The following is a 19,487-nucleotide window of genomic DNA, read 5'->3' as shown; positions in this document are numbered from 1 at the left end:
GCACAAAATAATCTGAAACACAACCAAAACAAATAGCAAATTCATCCAACATGTTTGTAGAGTCACGAGCTTGATGTAATCATTGCGTGTTAGGAATATGGGACCAAATACTAAACTTTTGACCTACTTTAAATATGTGGATTTGTCCCAATACTTTTGGTCCCCTAAAATGGGGGGGGGGGGGGGGGTGGCTATGTACAAAGAGTGCTTTAATTTCTAAACTGTTCACCTGATATGGACGAAAATAACCTCAAATTAAAGCTTTAAACTCATAGTCAAATCAAATCAAATGTATTTATATAGCCCTTCTTACATCAGCTGATATCTCAAATTGCTCTACAGAAACCCAGCCTAAAACCGCAAACAGCAAGCAATGCAGGTGTAGAAGCACGGTGGCGAGGGAAAACTCCCTAGAAAGGCCAAAACCTAGGAAGAAACCTAGAGAGGAACTAGGCTATGAGGGGTGGCCAGTCCTCTTATTTTATCAATGTTTATTATGAGTATTTATGCAAAATCACCGGATGTTTTGGAATCAAAACATTACTGCACGTAACGCGCCAATGTAAACTGAGATTTTTTTTAATATATATATGCACATTATCGAACAAAACATAAATGTATTGTGTAACATGATGTTATATGACTCATCTGATGAAGATGTTCAAAGGTTAGTGATTCATTTTATCTCTATTTGTGGGTTTTGTGAAAGCTACCTTTGCTGTGAAAGAAATGTCTGTGCTTTTTTGGATTTGGTGGTGAGCTAACATAAATATATGTGGTGTTTTCGCTGTAAAACATTTTTTTAAATCGGACATTATCTTTCATTTGCTGTATTGGACTTGTTAATGTGTGAAAGTTCAATATTTTTTTAAAATATTTTTGAATTTCCCGCGCTGCCTTTTCAGTGGAATGTGGGGCGGAACCCCAGTCCTAGACAGGTTAACTGATATTTGTCCTCTGACGTCCTTGGGTAGGCAGAGGGAGTCTGGAAGGGCATCAAGGAATCTTTGTGTTGTCTGAGAATTTATAGCACGTCATTGTATCATTTCATATCCAAAGTGCTGGAGTGCAGAGCGGTCACGTGTGTTTGCAAGGCAGATGTCCCGAGTTCGAGCCAGGTATGATGAGCCGGATTTGGGGGAAGTGGTACTCGCTAAGCAAGCAGCGTGATGTCCTTGGCAATTGTTCTGTGACCCGGATCTGCAGTTGCGCTCAGATCAACCGCGAGTTTGGGGGGTGAATGTAGCCGATGGAGATTTTTTAAACTCATCCCTCAGCCTGAAATGTCGCCCCTTGCACCTTTGAAGAAGGCTTTGTTCGGTGGCGCAATATGTTGTAATGCTTTAGGAGGGCGGTCCCATGTGTTTGCCAGGCAGATGTCGGAAGTTCGAGCCAGGTATGAGCTGGATCGGGGAGAAGTGGTTCTTGCTAAGCATGCAGCGTGACTTTCTTTACCTTCAGACCGATAAAAACAGAATACTGCTCCCCAAGGGAGTTAGCTTTCTTGGAGCAGTGCAATAAGTCAGGCTCTGTTGGACCCTAGCGTGCCAGGTTCAAATCACGCCTCCCGTCTCAAAATCTTAAACTGGTACTACATCATGCATTATTGCAACCCTCCAGGATTAGTGGCAGGGTTTCTGTAACCACATCCATCTTGGTCTCAAATTTCTGTGAAAAAGGACAAATATTTGCCCCTTCTAAAGAGGTCTCCTTGGCCCTACTAATTTGACTGAACTGTCTACTCTGCTGAAGTTATTAGGACGAACTGCAACTCCAATCCACTAGGTGGCATCTGTGTCTCGCTCATATGGTTGCTCAGTCCAACTATTCCACCAAAGAATAATCAACGTTTCTAGCCTGTAAAGACAAAGTTAATTTCCTTCACATTCTCGTTGGTTTGGTCATCACGATGGCTGCTGCCTTAAGAGAGAGCCTTGTAACTTTGACCAAGGTTAGTCGGTAGATAATGTTTACAGCCATCAAATTGTGGACAAAGTGTTTCGTGTAAAACCCTTCGTTGTTGCTATTGGGGACAGCCGTTTTATTAGAAACTGCTTGATATAAATTAATTTAATCACCAATGCGATAGGGATAGGAGGATGATGATAGCTGGCGTTAGCTAACTTGGCTAGCTAGTAGCTACTGATAGAACAATACAAATCTGTGACACTAACGTTATCTGTGATGGTGTGTTATCAGCTTCAGACCACACAGCGTCAGCGAGCCTAAACCTAATTTTTGCAGCCTGATAAACCAATTGGGCTGTCTTCTGATACGAGAGACCGGCGTAAAGGTAGCTCAAATTGATTATTATAGCCTGTCGCTTCATAGTGTAAAACGTTCTGAATTATGTCCCCCTTATCCTATCATCAAGGTACATGACACTTATTCAGAATGTTCTTCATGCCTGAACACGGTCCAGTTTTCTAGTGTAATTGGTGGGGGAACCATGCTTCTGGTCTAAGCAACCCCCATTGTCTTGAAGTTGTATTGACACGGTGTTGCTAATGGTGATGCCATCAGATGAGACATTCAGATAATGCATACTTTCTATGGTAGGCCTAATTTACTATTTTGTCCTGTTCTAGGGCCTGACTGGCACTGTCCCGTGGTGGCAGCAGCTGGCTGCCCGGCCCCACAGTATGACCGCCTGTCTGGGTGTGCCCGAGGCGCCGCCGGCCCGCACCGATGCCACCTTCAAGGTCACCATGGTGCCCGGGGATGGAGTGGGACCTGAGCTGATGACTGCTGTCAAGGAGGTTTTCAAGGTATGTACATTATGGTGGCTCCCCTTAAGTCTGACCAGGAGAGGTGATGTGTCTAAGGGTGTTTTCAAATATGAAATTTGGTTTCCTGCAGCATTAGTGACAATGTATATTCTACATGGCGTTAGCAAGCTAGCTTGTTTACAATGGGCAAAAAGTTCCAAGTGACTTGCGCTGCTGTGTCACAATACCTGGTACTCTGGTCCTGGACCTTGAACCTGCTACTCACGCAGGTCAAGTATTTGTTTCAGCCAAGGTTTGTTTGTGTTTCACACATGCTTTATAGCATGTATTAAGGTGCCAGGATCCGGATCACACAGATATGTGAAAGCGCCTTAAGAGTGCATTGGTGTGGATGTCTGGTCCCTCGGTTGACATTTAGCTAACTAACTCATCTCCTTGGCACATTCCACTCCAAGTATCCTATTACTTATGCTTTCACCGCACCTTACCCCCAAGCTCATGAACCTCTCTTGGTGCCCCCCACCTAAACACTCGATACCGGATTGTCACTTTTCCGCACATAGTAAACACACACAGTATGTTGCCCATGTGGGAACGGAGCCCACTGTCTTGATATTGCCTGCACCATGCATCAAGCGTTCTCTGAGCTCAATCCAATATTTTCGGTGTTCATTGATAACTGAATATACAAGACTAATTTTTAAGTTATTGTAGCCCATTTGCTCACTCCTTTATTCATTAATCTTCAATATGTCCATCCTGTTTCTCATCCCTTTGTCTTATCTCCTTGTTTCTAGCCTTAAACCTGCCTTTCCATCCCCCTCCAGGTGGCTGACGTCCCAGTGGAGTTTGAGGAGTTTCACCTGAGTGAGGTGCAGCACATGGACAGCAACGAGAAGCTGGAGCAGGTGTTCGCCTCCATGAAGACCAACAGGGTGGCCATGAAAGGTAACCGACTTGTCTCCTCTCATTTCCTATGCAGGAGATTTGCTCCCACTTGAATGCTTTTATCAGATCAGTGTGTTCTGACTGGGTTTTATTTTCTCTGTCCGTGTGTAGGAAAGATTAACAACCCCATGTAGTTTAAAGGGGAGCTGGCTGGCTTTGAGATGGCTGGCTGGCACATAATCTGGGCATGATAACTACAAGATTTAGATAGGCCATCTTGCCTACCTAGGTAACATGGGATTAGTTTATCAACTGGGAATTTCTGACAGGATATAGCTCTCTAGGGTCTGTCAGTTCAAATCAAAGTTTATTTGTCACGTGCGCCGAATACAACAGTGAAATGCTTACTTACAGGCTCTAATCAATAGTGCAAAAAAGGTGTTAGGTGAACAATAGGTAAGTAAAGAAATAAAAACAGTGAAAAACAGTAGCGAGGCTATAAAAGTAGCGAGGCTACATGCAGACACCGGTTAGTCAGGCTGATTGAGGTAGTATGTACATGTAGATATGGTTAAAGTTACTATGAATATATGATGAACAGAGAATAGCAGTAGCGTAAAAGAGGGGTTGGCGGGAGGTGGGTGGCGGGACACAATGCAGATAGCCCGGTTAGCCAATGTGCGGGAGCACTGGTTGGTCGGGCCAATTGAGGTAGTATGTACATGAATGTATAGTTAAAGTGACTATGCATATATGTTAAACAGAGAGTAGCAGCAGTGTAAAAGTAGCAGCAGTGTACACATGGTTGATGATATTACTAGATATTATCTAGCGTGTCCTGCGTTGCATATAATCTGACTGAGCATAGAAGTATCTAAGTATCTGACTGAGCGGTGGTAGGCAGAAGCAGGCGCGTAAACATTCATTCAAACAGCACTTTCGTGTGTTTTGCCAGCAGCTCTTCGTTGTGCGTCAAGCATTGCGCTGTTTATGACTTCAAGCCTATCAACTTCCGAGATGAGGCTGGTGTAACCGAAGTGAAATGGCTAGCTAGTTAGCGCGCGCTAATAGCGTTTCAAACGTCACTCGCTCTGAGACTTGGAGTAGTTGTTCCCCTTGCTCTGCATGGGTAACGCTGCTTCGAGGGTGGCTGTTGTCGTTGTGTTCCTGGTTCGAGCCCAGGGAGGAGCGAGGAGAGGGACGGAAGCTATACTGTTACACTGGCAATACTAAAGTGCCTATAAGAACATCCAATAGTCAAAGGTTAATGAAATACAAATGGTATAGAGGGAAATAGTCCTATAATTCCTATAATAACTACAACCTAAAACTTCTTACCTGGGAATATTGAAGACTCATGTTAAAAGGAACCACCAGCTTTCATATGTTCTCATGTTCTGAGCAAGGAACTCAAACGTTAGCTTTCTTACATAGCACATATTGCACTTTTACTTTCTTCTCCAACACTTTGTTTTTGCATTATTTAAACCAAATTGAACATGTTTCATTATTTATTTGAGGCTAAATTGATTTTATTGATGTATTATATTAAGTTAAAATAAGTGTTCATTCAGTATTGTTGTAATTGTCATTATTACAAATAAAATACAAATCGTCCGATTAATCGGTATCGGCTTTTTTGGTCCTCCAATAATCGGTATCGGCGTTGAAAAATCATAATCGGTCGACCTCTAGTTTGGACCATTCTAGTTTGTTGGTGATGTGGACACCAAGGATCTTGAAGCTCTCAACCTGCTCCACTACAGCCCCGTCGATGAGAATGGGGTCCTCGGTCCTCCTTTTCCTGTAGTCCACAATCATCTCCTTAGTCTTGGTTACGTTGAGGGACAGGTTGTTATTCTGGCACCACCCGGCCAGGTCTCCGTTAATGACATTCGGAAAACTGCCCATGCACTAACAAATTTTGAAATTGCATCTTGTGCATTATATTACAACTTTCAACCATATTCATTTGAAGCCTGACTTGAATACCCTTAGATTTTTTTCTTGGTATTGACCCCGTTCGGGTTCCGGGCCACGGTTCACATGTTGTATGGCTGTTCTAGTGTGTGCGTGTGGCTGGCTGGTTGGCTGATCTCATTAATGAAGCTCTCCTCAGGTGTAGACTGGACCGGTTTGCCAACGTGGTTCATGTGAACAGCCTCCCTGGCTATAGCACCCGCCACAACGACCTGGTCATTATCCGAGAGCAGACCGAGGGAGAGTACAGCTCTCTGGAGCACGAGGTACATCACATATTGCCATGCAACCAAACAATGGGTGTGTTTTTATTTTAGCTCACCTACGGTGCCAGTTAGGTGGATCTTTTTTTCTTCCAAATTTAGAACATTTCATTGGTAGTGCTGAGTGATTAACTGAAATTTCTGTTATTTTTTGTTTTTTAAACAACTAATGGACTAAATTATTTAACCCCCCCCCCAAAAAAAATGTGAGCTCAATGTGCACATTGCACAGTTTCTCTAGAGGTAAATCAGATCAAGCGTAAAACAGAGTTGTAGTTTCCAACAGGCCAATATTTGACACAGTTTAGTACAGAAAACGTGGTCATTAACTACAATGACCATAATCCATTGCGCTCCTACTTGTCCGGTCTGTTTCTTTTACGCCTGCTATGTTACGTTAGTGTGGGACAGATGCAGAGAGGAGACAGAAGAATGCACGATTGAGGTGGATAGAGAGCAGTTGCTTAGAGGTATCTACCTGAAAATACATGATCTAAGTGATTTGATAGTTGGTATTCAGCAGTCATAAAAGTATGCCTTATTTACTTTGAAGAACTACTAAAATAGTGATTTTGTCAGACAGCATAGGCAGCAGCTCTATAGAGGGGAGATGATGACATGGAATGAAGTAAGTCATCAAATAAAACATGTAATAGACACAACTGATATTTTATTAAAGTAATGTGAATAAATGATAAGCAGTAATGGGCAGTCACTACCGTCATTGGACTTTTATTAAATGTTTTAATCTGTGTTACAGCATTCAACCCACATAATGCATAGTGATTTAAAAATATATATATATTTAACCGAAACCAAACTAACTTCAAAAAGCACTAATTGGTCAGCACTTCGAGGGAAATCTCCACTCACCCTGGGGGGGGGGGTCTGGCTAGCTAAAGTCGATTGACCCGGTCCTGATGGAAATCTTACCATGTTTTTGATTCGTTTGTTGTATGACTAATACACATTGAAATCATGCATGAGGCATTGCACACTGGAAAGAACACGACCACATATGTAAGCACTCTAACACCATGGTCAAACCACGGTCTGATGGAAGTTTGTCTTGATCTGAACTCTGCTTTCTGTCTCTCAGAGTGTGCCTGGAGTGATCGAATGTCTGAAGATTATCACCAGGGAGAAGTCTCGGCGCATCGCCAAGTTTGCCTTCGACTGCGCCACCAAGGAGGGTCACGGCAGTCCACAAGGCCAACATCATGTGAGTCTTGGTGCCAGAAACAACCTTTTTTTAAAGGCTTCTACACATCTATCCAACTACAGCCAAGGATTTTGTCTCCTTCTGCCTTTCTACAGGAAGCTTGCAGATGGCCTGTTCCTACAGTGCTGTGCTGAGGTGGCAGAGCTGTATCCCAAGATCAAATACGACAACATTATTATAGACAACTGTTGCGTGCAGGTACGCCCCACCTCTCTCTCGCACGCGCGCACTCACTCACTTACTGCTTCTCTCTCTCTCTCTAGCTGGTCCAGAACCCATACCAGTTTGCCGTGCTGGTGGGGCCCAACCTTTATGGCAACGTCATTGACAACCTGGCAGCTGGGCTGGTCGGCGGGGCAGGAGTGGTCCCAGGAGAGAGCTATAGTGCCGAGTACCCCGTGTTTGAGACTGTGAGTGTCCAGGAGTCTGCCTGAGATCCAACTTAACCAGTCCGCTGCAATCATACACTAGTTACATTACAGACCCAAGCATAGATAAAATGGCCTGAGAAATGTAATGGACTCTCTTCGTCTCAGGGAGCGCGACACCACTTTGCCCAGGCTGTGGGCAGGAACATCGCCAACCCCACGGCCATGCTGCTCAGCGCTGCCAACATGCTCCATCACCTCAAGTAAGTGGGCACTGCTTCCAATGGGATTTGTGCGCGTGTGTGTGCGTGCACTAACCTCAACTGACTGTTTTGTGTTACAGCTTGGAATACCACTTCAACATGGTGTCAGACGCTGTCCGGAGGGTCATCAAAGAGGGCAATGTAATTGTGTGTGACGATATTGTATCAACACTACTAAATCCTGTTGGTTTGTGTGCATGTATTAATTCTACAGTTGGATGGGAGAGCACACGGTTGGGTTTTTGCAATATGTATATGAATTTTGTGCGTCAAATCTAAAAATACTATTCATGGGTGAAAAGTGTAAAAACAAACACTCTGATCCAAACAATTTAATGACCCTCAAATTGCATTTATCAATGAAAATACACCTAAAAAGCAATAACCCATATCCTGGTGTGTGAGAGAACCTTTTGATTGTGCATGTTGACGTGGGTGGAATCCTGTACACCACTCTGTGTCCTGCTGTACATTGTTCTTGTAACTGTAGAAACTGACTGGTAACAAAGATGGACTAATTTTGTCTGCGCTCCAGCCCGTATTAGGACTAATAGCAGCAGCACTAACCCTCTAACCCTAAGTAATACCATGGTTTCTAGACAGGTGCATGGTCAACACAGAATGTATGTTTTTGCAGAGTGAATGTGGGAGAATGATTTCTGTTCACTGAAATAGTGGAGGTATTATGGTCTGATAATTTGGAGAAATGGTGGTAGCTTGATTGAAAGTGGAAGGACGTGTGATCTGAATTTGAAGTATAGTGTTTGTCAATTCACTAGTGCAGGGGTGGGAAACTCCAGTCCTCAGTGGCCAAAGAGGTGTCAGACTTTCCCCCATCCCTAGCAAACGCATGTGATTTTAAACTAATTGCATTCTAAACTGAAGATCATGATTACTGGAGTGCGGTGTCTTAGCTGGGGCCAAAGTGTGACACCAATCAGGCACCTGAGAACTGGAGTTTCCTATCCCTGCACCAGTCTGAATTACCCTCCACTTTTCCCTCTCCTCCTCCTATTCCCTTGCACCCTGTGTGTGTGTGTACATGTGTCCCAGGTGCGGACCCGAGACCTGGGCGGTTACAGCACGACCGGGGACTTTGTGCAAGCCGTTGTGGGGAACCTCCACCACCGACCCGCGTACTAAAGAAGTACTGGTCCCCTGAACAGCCCTTTACCCTGAACTGAACGGCCAACCAAATATAATCTGGATATATTGAACCCCATATCGCCATATATCCCCTAATAACTTTGCCACAACTGTTTTGCTCCCTGTCCCACTAAACTAATTCTCCTTACATCACTCTTGGCAGCTCTTGTTCCTCTTCTCCGCTTCTCACATTCTTCATAACACGCTTTGCGTATCCTCTAAGGGTTTCTGTTTCTCGATTTGGCCAAAGCAATTCATTTTCTGCATTCATCTTTTAAATTAATTGTTTTCGACCAAATTGTCCATTTATGCTGCTGTGACCTTCTCTATTTTCTCCCAGTCTTTTCCTTGCTGAACACTTTCTCCAACTCCATGTCAACCGGTTCTTTTGTACTTCCTCTGCTGTTGGATGCACTCTTCTATCAGCTCTACTACCTCTCTATAGTTTTCTGTCGGCTACCAACTCTCTTTCCCTTTACTCTCCTACTCTGCCTTCTCTCTACACTGTTTCCTTGTTTGTGCTGTGGACATGCATATGATTTTATATTAAATTGATCACCGCTAATCTAGCCTTGCAGTCCACACTGGTTGTGCTGCAGGTTGTTCAGCAGTATTGATCAAGCTAGTTGTGCCACGAGGACAATTTACCAACACCAAAGCAAGTGAAATCTTATCACTGCATAAGTGAACTTCGGGTCTTCCATTTCACAGCAATGAGTTGTGGCAGGCATTATAAAGTGCCTTGTTCATAACTGTACGTGCAGTGTGTCCATGGACAAAGGATAACTGGCCTTTTGCAATAACAGCCTTAGTCACGTCAAGAAAACCTGCTGTAGTTACTATATAAAAAAAAAAACTGGACTGTTTCTCACAAACGCACACCGCCACTGTCGTAAAATCAGCAGGATGCGGAGGTCATTCCTGTGAAGGGAGAACATTGTAAACACTGAAAATCAATGTTTTCACATTGTTGCGTTAGCAGGGATGCTAACAAGCTGAACTGTGAAATTGGCTAGCTTCACTGAATCCTATTCACTCATACTCAATTCATAATCACTAGTTACTAAAAACTAAAATGTCTTAATATTCTGTCCACTGTGTATGCTGTAAAATTCAGTGTATCGTAGAGGTCACTATCTTGGGAGCCCTTTGCTGGAGTTGTGACCTTGGGGATCCATTGTGTTCGTCTATTCAGTCAAAGCTAAGCTTTTTCATCCTTACATTTCACAAACGAACAAGCCATTGTAACCTGAGCCTATGACCAGCTTTGCCTGAGTTCACAAGAGAAACCATTTGATCATGTCAGACCAGTGACTTTTCTGTTTTTGTACTGTATGTGCTATATGTCCGTTCCATTATATATTGGTTATGATGATATCAGAGTGGTGGCATTGCTACTGGCGACTTAGACAGGCATGTCAGCCAGTCCATTGGGACTTTAAATATTTTGGTTTTTGGTAAGACACTACATGACCAAAAGTATATGTGGACACCTGCTTGTCGAACATCTCATTCCAAAATCAGGGGCATTATTGTGGAGTTGGTCCCCCTTTGCTGGTATAACAGCCTCTACTCTGGATGTTGGAACATTTCTGCAGAGACTTGCTTCCATTCAGCCACGAGCATGCTGAAACAGGAAAGGGATTTCCCCAAACTGTTGCCACGAAGTTGGAAGCACAGAATTGTCTAAATTGTATGCTGTAGCGTTTAGATTTCCCTTCACTGGAACTAAGGGGTCTAGCCCGAACCATGAAAAACAGCCACAGACCATATTCCTCCTCCACCAAACTTTATAGTTGGTGCTATGCATTGGGGCAGGTAACATTCGCTAACCCCGATTTGTCTGTCGGACTGCCAGATGTTGAAGCATGATTTATCACTCCAGAGAACGCATTTCCGCTACTCCAGATTCCAATGGCGGCGAGCTTTACACCACTCCAACCAATGCTTAGCATTGTGCATGGTGATCGTAGGCCTGTGTGCAGCTGCTCGGCCATGGAAACCCATTTAATGGAGCTCCCGACTAACAGTTTTTGTGCTGACGTTGCTTCCAGAGGCAGTCTGGAACTCTGTAGTGAGTGATACAACTGAGGACAGGCGATTTTTGCACACTTCAGCACTCGGCGGTCCCATTCTGTGAGCTTTTGTGGCCTACCACTTTGCGGCTGAGCTGTTGTTCCTCTTAGACGTTTCCACTTCACAATAACAGCACTTACAGTTGCCCGGGGCAGAAATTTGACGAACTGACTTGCTGGGAAGGTGGCATCCTATGATGGTGCCACATTGAAAGCCACTGAGCTCTTCAGTAAGCTCATTCTACTGTCAATGTTTGTCTATTGAGATTGCATTGCTGTGTGCTTGATTTTATAAACTTGTCAGCAATGGGCTGAAATAGCCGAATCCACTAATTTTAAGGGGTGTCCACATACTTGTGTGTATATATTTATTATAAATATATATATATTATAAATGCTTCAAAGTGCTGTTCTGGGTACATAATGGTTATGGCTATAGTACTGGTGTTATAATATTGGATCTTTGAACTAGCACTTGATAACACCAGGCTGTATCACATCCGGCTGTGATTGGGAGTCCCATAGGGTGGCGCACAATTGGCCCAGCGTTGGCCGAGATAGGCAGTCATTGTAAATAATAATTTGTTCTTAACTTGCCATTGTTCCCTAACTGTTACAATGGCTGACAGACCTTTTGTTCTTTTTAAAGATATCATCATGGTCAAATACTAAAGAATAAAATATGGAAAAATGCATGTTGGCCTATGTTTCTCAAAAGAGTTAGACTGAATATGTATTTTAAATCTAAGGCAAGACAATGTTAAAAAAAAATGTATGGCTTGGATGAATTTTGCACAGATGTAACGTTCTAAGTCACAGGTGTCAAACTCATTCCACGGGGGGCCGAGTGTCTGCGGGTTTTCGCTCCTCCCTTGTACTTGATTGATGAATTAACATCACTAATTAGTTAGGAACTCCCCACACCTGGTTGTCTAGGGCTTTATTGAAAGGAAAAACCAAAAACCTGCAGACACTAGGCCCTCCGTGGAATGAGTTTGACACCCCTGTAAAATCGAAGTCATACGGGGATGATTTCCCTATTTTAAAAGTTACATATCAAACTTGATTGCTGACAAGCAAAGCATTTTGAGACTCAACAATGGATTTATGAAATAAATACAAAAATATATTCTTGTTGTAATTTTCCTTTTAAGTTGCTTCAAAATAACCTAATATTCACCTGTATTGTGTTTGAGTTTGGTGAATAAGGCTCTCTTACACACTAGTCATGTTTGTATGTATTTGTGAGGGCCATTTGCCTGTGTGAATGGACCGTGTGTGTAACACTACTTTTATTAGTGGCAGCTGTGCACAGGAGACCTGGGAGGCTCTGCTACAAGCGACGAGTTCACCAGAGCTGTCATTGCCAACCTAGCCGCCTGAGCTATCCTCATACTGGCAGCTCGTAAACACACATACTTTATTTACCTTCTGTCAAAACTAATCTCTGTATTGACACCCACGCTGCAAATTAAATTCTCCAGACCATGCGAAACGACAGCTTACACCCATGGGAGTATACTCAAATATATGTAAAATATGCACAATTAAATAGAGGAACTGCTACATAATTTTAGGCTGGGTTTCTGTACAGCACTTCGAGATATTAGCTGATGTACGAAGGGCTATATAAACTTGATTTGATAATTGAGAAACCAATATAGGGACCGCACATTCAGTCTTATAAGCAGTACCAAAATAAGAATGTTTTCCTATGTGACAATAGAACTATAACACTTGTAAGTCACATACCATATTCTGTAGCAGTGTTCTTTCTACTTAACTGTTCTTCAATGACTGGACCATGTAGTATATCAGTATTTTTTTTAATGTATTCTCTACATGCATTATTGACTTAATTCATGAACTGTAATAAACATATTACTATATCTGAAACTCTGCTGTATAGAAAATCGGTCTTAACATAAAATGTGTTGTATTTGAATGATGTTATTGCAGACGGTAATGTAATTTGTATTGCATAAATATTGAATTGCAACAGTGTGACGCTGGGTTTAAAATAGTTTTGAACCACCAGTAAAATCAATATAAATCTTAAACGTTTGAAGTGATCTGGAAGTGAGTTCCAGAAATGACATCTTTTTAGAGAAGGGGGGAAAAAAGCTGATTGGGACATTGCTTTTTTATATCTCAGAACGTGTAAATTTTGGCAGAGAAATATTTGTACCCTAGTGGCTTTGGTAAAGCCTCTTGCAGCGTTTGGTCAACCAATGGTTGGTTGGTCCTCCCGAGTCCTAGACCAGTGGTTCCTAACTCCAGTCCTCGAGTACCCCCAACAGCACACATTTGTTGTAGCGCTTGACAAACAACTGACTCAATTCATTGAGGGCCTGATGAGTAGTTGAATCAGGTGTGCCTGTCTGGGGCTGCAATAACAATGTGTACTGTTAAGGGTACTCAAGGCCTGGAGTTGGTTGGAAACCGCTGCTATAGTGGGTACAGGCTTTTGTTCTAGCACTATACCTGACCTGATTCAACTAATCAATTAAACGTCAAGTCTCAATACTGTATCACAACTGGCGGTGATTTGGAGTCCCATAAGGCGGCGCGCAATTGGCCCAGCGTCGTCCGTGTTTGGCCGGTGTAGGCCATCGTTGTAAATAAGAATTTGTTCTTAACTGACTCGTTAAATAAAGGTTAAATAAAAAAGAAATACCTTGATCAGTTGAATCAGGTGTGCTACTGCTGGGCTCAGTGGGATGGAACAAAAGCCTGCGACCTTTAACCCAGGACCAGGGTTGGTGACCACCATTGGCCAATGTTGACAGAGGGCCAACTAAATGGGATCGTGTGCCCCGGCAGCCTATGGGAAATTAATAAACCCGTCCAATTTTCGACTGTGTATGTGACAGAAATGACCAGATGGTTGACTCGTGCTCTTTTGGATAGGGATGCTGTTTACTCCGTCTCGTGATGATCCGCCAGATGTCGCAGTGGCACCGGGGAGGAGCCTGGCCTGGGAATTCTCTGCTTCCCATTCCTTCTATTGCAGACGCAACATGGCGGACTAGAAGAGGCGGCGACTCCCCTGGATGCAAGGAATAAACTGGGATTCACGTCCCCCTATGCCTCGAGGAAGACGGAGAGATACAAATGTGTTATAGAGACCTTCGGTAACATTGAGGAATGTTTGGGACCGTTCTAGTCACTCGTTAGGATAAACAGACGTGCGATCTTTTGCCTCCAAATTGCCTGTCCCAGATCGTTCCTATCACTGACACAGCCCCCCCACACACACTTGGATACTGGAGTGTGGAGACGGGCCGGGGTTGAGAACGTGTGAAAAGGAAGAAAGGAATTTCACTACTGTAGATATTCAGGATTGTATTACACCAAACGGGCGTCGTGGTGAGTTTTGTTTTTATTCTGCTGTAAATTGTCACTAGTTGCGGTGAAGCGTGTTTCATTAAGTTGTAATAATGTCTGGCTACTTGCCACACAAATAAGCACTTTTGAATTGTCCCATATCATTATCACAGTTTAGTATTGCACGGCTAACATCGTTTCGGTGATGAAAGAGATAAGGCGGAGGGAAGAGGTTGTTTTTGTATAACGTTCCATGGGTATCATGGGAGCGCACCCAATTATATGTTTGTAGCGACACGAACATTTACAGAATGAGCTTGGAGGCAGGGAGGAAACATTTTGCGAAGGGGGAGAAAAGTGCCACAACATACATTTTAGATTTCCAGAGTGTGATCGTGTTGTGAACGCGTAAAGTTACATTGTAACAATGCGACATGGAAACAATCGGAGGGCCAGTGCGTTCTAACTGAAAAGTATATATTGATCAACGCTTTGTTGCTAAATGTTTCGAGATGGGGGGAGTAACCCGGGGTTGGGGTGGGGGGGATAGGGAGTTTAGTGGGAACACAGCCCAGGAATTAGGTCGCTTTAGACAGACAGGCCTTCAAATCACAGCACACATTTACATTTTTGTCTAACAAGTATACTGCTTGACTCTGCCTCGCTCTCTATTTTCTCTTCTGATACTAATTATTCTGGCTTGACTGGAACTTGAGGTTACTTAGTCTAGCCTAAATGTAGTTCCGCAATATGAATCTTAACTAATTGTGCACTGGTGTCACAACTGGTGACCCCCTTAACCCTGGTAATAACTATAATATAATGTATAAACATGGCTTGTGTCCCAGGCAGGCTGGTTTCAAAAAGTTTGTTTCAGTGCAAACCCTCAGTGTTTACATACCACATACTGTATAGTTGGTGTGCTGTGACAAAACTCCCTCAATGATTCTAATCAATAAAAGTTCATTGGCATGAAAAATACATTTGTCAACGCAGGAGTCATCAAGGAATATGTTCCACATTTTGTCTGCTGACCTTTTGAAACCATTGATTTCATGAAGGTGGAGGCCACTGTCCCATGAGTTTCAAGTTTTAATGTCATGTGCACAAGTACAGTGAATGCCTTTCTTGCAAGCTTTAAACCCAAGGATGCAGTAATCAATGTAATACTAAAAATAACATAAGGTAGAACAAAAACACAAGAAATAAGAACACGAGAAAGTAAACTATATACAGGGTCAGTTCCAATACCATATTTACAATTTGCAGGGATACTGGAGTGATAGAGGTAGATATGTATTGGGGTAAGGCGACTAGGCATCATGATGTACGATAAACAGAGTAGCAGCAGCGTAAATTAAGATTGTATGTGTGTAGAGTCAGTATAATTGTTTGTTTGTGTTGGAGTGAGTGTGTAGAGCCCTGTGCGTGTGCATAGAGACCGTGCAAGGTCCTGGATGGCAAGGAGCTCGGCCCCAGTGGGCTGGGCTGTCCGCACCACCCTCTGTAGCGCCATGTGACGGTAGTGACTGCCCATTATGCTTATCACTTATTAACCATAATTTATTCACTTTAATAAAATACACTGAGTGTACAAAACATTAAGGACACCTGCTCTTCCATGACATAGACTGACCAGGTGAAAGCGATGATCCCTTATTGATGTCACTTGTTAAATCCACTTCAATCAGTGTAGATGAAGGGGAGGAGACGTGTTAATGAAGGATTTTTAAGCCTTGAGACAATTGAGACATGGATTGTGTATGTATGGCATTCAAAGTGTGAATGGGAAAGACAAAAAATGCATGTGCCTTTAAACGTGTTATGGTAGTAAGTCACACCGGTTTGTGTCAAGAACTGCAATGCAGCTGGGGTTTTTATGCTCAACAGTTTCCCATGTGTATCAAGACTGGTCCACCACCCAAAGGACATTCAGCCAACTTGACACAACTGTGGGAAGCATTGGAGTCAACATGGACCAGCATCCTTGTGGAATGCTTTTGACACCTTATAGAGTCCTTGCCCCGACGAATTGAGGCTGTTCTGAGGGCAACTAAATATTAGGAAGGTTTTCTTAATGTTTTGTTTTGTATATTACTTTTGTTTTATTTGATAACTTTATTTAATTCCAAGTCATCATCTCATCTCTTTAGATCTGCTGCCTATGCTGTCTGACAAAACACTATTTTAGTAGTCCTTCAAAGTAAATAAGGCATACTTTTATGACTGCTGAATACCAACTATCAGTCACTTAGATCATGTTTTTTCAAGTAGAGACACATTCTATGTATAGGCCTATGTCCGACACATAAAATATGGCCTGCTGCACATAGCCTAGCCTGGACCTTTATTATCAAAGCTACATGTATGCTCACTGTCAGTCTCAGCCGGGAACATGGATAACATTCTCAAAAGCTTGCACAAGGGAAGAAACTAGTATTTGGGTCAAGAAGGAAGTAGGCCTATGGCAGTGCTTGGCGTGCCTTCATAAGTGAATTGAACTGTGTGCAGCTGTGTCCACCTGGAGCGTGACTCGTCATGTCTCTGGACTGCTTCAGGTTGCATTCCCCTGCTCAGAGGTTTCATCCATCAACCAATGGTTGCATGCCACATTGTCGACTGACAGTTTGCTATAACATGACGTGGTTAGCTGATACTTAAAATACCTATCCAGACATTGTAAGATCTGGCATGCATTAGCAACACCTGGGCAGAGGAACACACCCTCCAAAAACTTGTTTTATTTAGAACAAGGCCTGTATTAGAAAGAATTATCTGCACATTTATCGATATGCCAAATCAAACTTTTTGTCACATGCGCCGAATGCAACAAGGGTAAGACTTTACCATGAAATGCTTACTTACAAGCCCTTAACCAACAGTGCAGTTCAAGAAGAGTTAAGAAAATATTTACCAAATAAACTAAAGTAATACAATAACGAGGCTATATACAGGGGGTGTGAAACAATGCCTAATTTATCATAACCATTACAGATAACAAATCCAAATAGCTAAATTGCCCCATGTATATTCTGGCAATAAAAAAACAAGTGCCATTTTAAGATTTAATTTATTGAAATCGTAATATCAACTGGTTATATTATATTGTGGAACCTCGGCAGTGGCACTTTCTTGTAGAAGAAGCCTATGGCTCAGGGCTCTGCGCTAACCTTTTTTACAAGCAGCACGCGTGTGCCTAAGATTTAAAAAAAAAAAAATAATAATTAAAAGGAGTTCAACAAAAAATGTTTGAGGTATTAGAGCCGATATACAGATGTTCGATTTAGTTCATTCTGCCTGTTCTTTGGAATTGTCTAAATGGGTTAACAATTCCACATTGAACACTGCATGGGGATGAATTACATCCACAACACCCATTTGGTGAGTAGGACTAGGCTTAATGATTCAGAGGAAAATACTCTCTTTGTCTTTTATCAAAGTAATGTTTTTGTATATTTTCAGTGTGAACTTGTCTGTTTAGGGGGTTATAACCTATGCTAACCAATTCTAAATGGCAGTTTGCAAAGCAGGGTCATCACTAGTTTGCACAAAGTCATAAACCCTGCCTATTTCTACAATTTATCATCTTAAAATCAGATTTTAAACCTAACACACACTAACCACACTGCCAATTTTGACTTTGTGCTTGTAACTAGTTACAACCGTAAAGTAGCATAAGCGGAAAGTAAACGGACGCAATTATTCCAAAACTGCAGCTCTTTGTTGGAATACATATTTCCCTACTTCAATCAACCAGTCCATTTCGAATTTGTGATAAAGCTGTCGTCATTTGGCAAAGAATGTCACTTGTGTATCCGATCAGTTACAGTGCCTTCAGAAAGTATTCATACCCCTTGACTTATTCCACATTTTGTTGTTACAGCCTGAATTCAGAATTGATTTTTTTTTTAATCTCACCCATCTACACACTATACCCCATAATGACAAAGTGAAAACACGTTTTTAGAAATGTTTGCAAAAGTTCTGTATTTAATTTTCAATACAATCTCATTTACATAAGTATTCACACCCCTGGGTCAATAAGGGTAAGTAACAACACATCTGTCACGCTGATCCTCAACATGGGGGCCCCTCAGGGGTGTTTGCTCAGTCCCCTGCTGTACTCCCTGTTCACTCATGACTGCATGGCCAGGCACGAATCCAACACCATCATTAAGTTTGCAGATGACACAGCAGTGGTAAGCCTGATCACCGACAACGATGAGACAGTATATAGGGAGGAGGTCAGAGACCTGGCCGCGCGGTGCCAGGACAACAACCTCTCCCTCAACGTGATCAAGACAAAGGAGATGATTGTGGACTACAGGAAAAAGAGGACCGAGCACACCCCCATTCTCATCGACGGGGCTGTAGTGGAGCAGATTGAGAGCTTCAAGTTCCTTGGTGTCCACATCACCAACAAACTATCATGGTGAAGAGGCTACGACAAAGCCTATTCCCCCTCAGGAGACTGAAAAGATTTGGCATGGGTCCTCAGATCCTCAAAAAGTTCTACAGCTGCACCATCGAGCATCCTAAATGCTTGCATCACTGCCTGGTATGGCAACTGCTGGGCCTCCGACCGCAAGGCACTACTGAGGGTAGTGCGTACGGCCCAGTTCATCACTGGGGCCAAGCTTCCTGCCATCCAGGACCTCTATACCAGGCGGTGTCAGAGGAAGGTCCTACAAATTGTCAGACTCCAGCCACCCTAGTCATAGACTAGCAATAGACAGCAAGCGGTGCTAGAGTGCCAAATCTAGGTCCAAAAAACTTCTTAACAGCTTCTACCCCCAAGCCATAAGACTCCTGAACAGCTAATCAAATGGCTACCCAGGCTATTTGCATTGCCCCACCCTTTTTTTTATGCTGCTGCTATTCTCTGTTTATTATCTAATATTTTAATTATGTACGTGCTTCTTTCTTTTCACTCTGTCATTTAGGTTAGTATTGTGGAGTAACTACAATGTTGATTCATCCTCTGTTTTCTCCTATCAGAGCCATTGAACTCTTAACTGTTTTAAAGCCACCATTTGCCTCATGGTGAAATCCCTGAGAGGTTTCCTTCCTCACCGGTAACTGAATTAGGAAGGGGGCCTGTAGTGCCTGGTTGGTTTTGGTACACCATCCAAAGTGTAATTCATAACGTCACCATGTTCAAAGGGATATTCAATATCTGTTTTTATTTTTTACCGATCTACCAATAGGTGCCCTTTGCGAGGCATT

At 42.8% G+C, this 19,487-nt stretch overlaps 1 protein-coding gene and 1 pseudogene across 3 annotated transcripts in view; both read left to right on the top strand.

Annotated features, from left to right (window-relative positions):
* Positions 1 to 1,840: 1,840 nt before the first annotated feature.
* On the top strand, positions 1,841 to 10,421 carry LOC120065388 (annotated as a pseudogene).
* A 3,534-nt stretch (positions 10,422 to 13,955) lies between these two features.
* Positions 13,956 to 19,487, top strand: part of LOC120065386 (receptor-type tyrosine-protein phosphatase alpha-like) — a 54,519-nt gene continuing 48,987 nt past the window's right edge. For all 3 annotated transcript variants that reach the window (XM_039016362.1, XM_039016361.1, XM_039016360.1), the window contains exon 1: positions 13,956 to 14,303. The gene's annotated coding sequence lies outside the window, so the exon portion shown is untranslated. The remainder of the gene's footprint in view (positions 14,304 to 19,487) is intronic.

The sequence above is a fragment of the Salvelinus namaycush genome, chromosome 20 (genome assembly GCF_016432855.1).
Source record: "Salvelinus namaycush isolate Seneca chromosome 20, SaNama_1.0, whole genome shotgun sequence".
NCBI lineage: Eukaryota > Metazoa > Chordata > Actinopteri > Salmoniformes > Salmonidae > Salvelinus > Salvelinus namaycush.
This window is presented reverse-complemented; position numbering and strand designations above follow the sequence as displayed.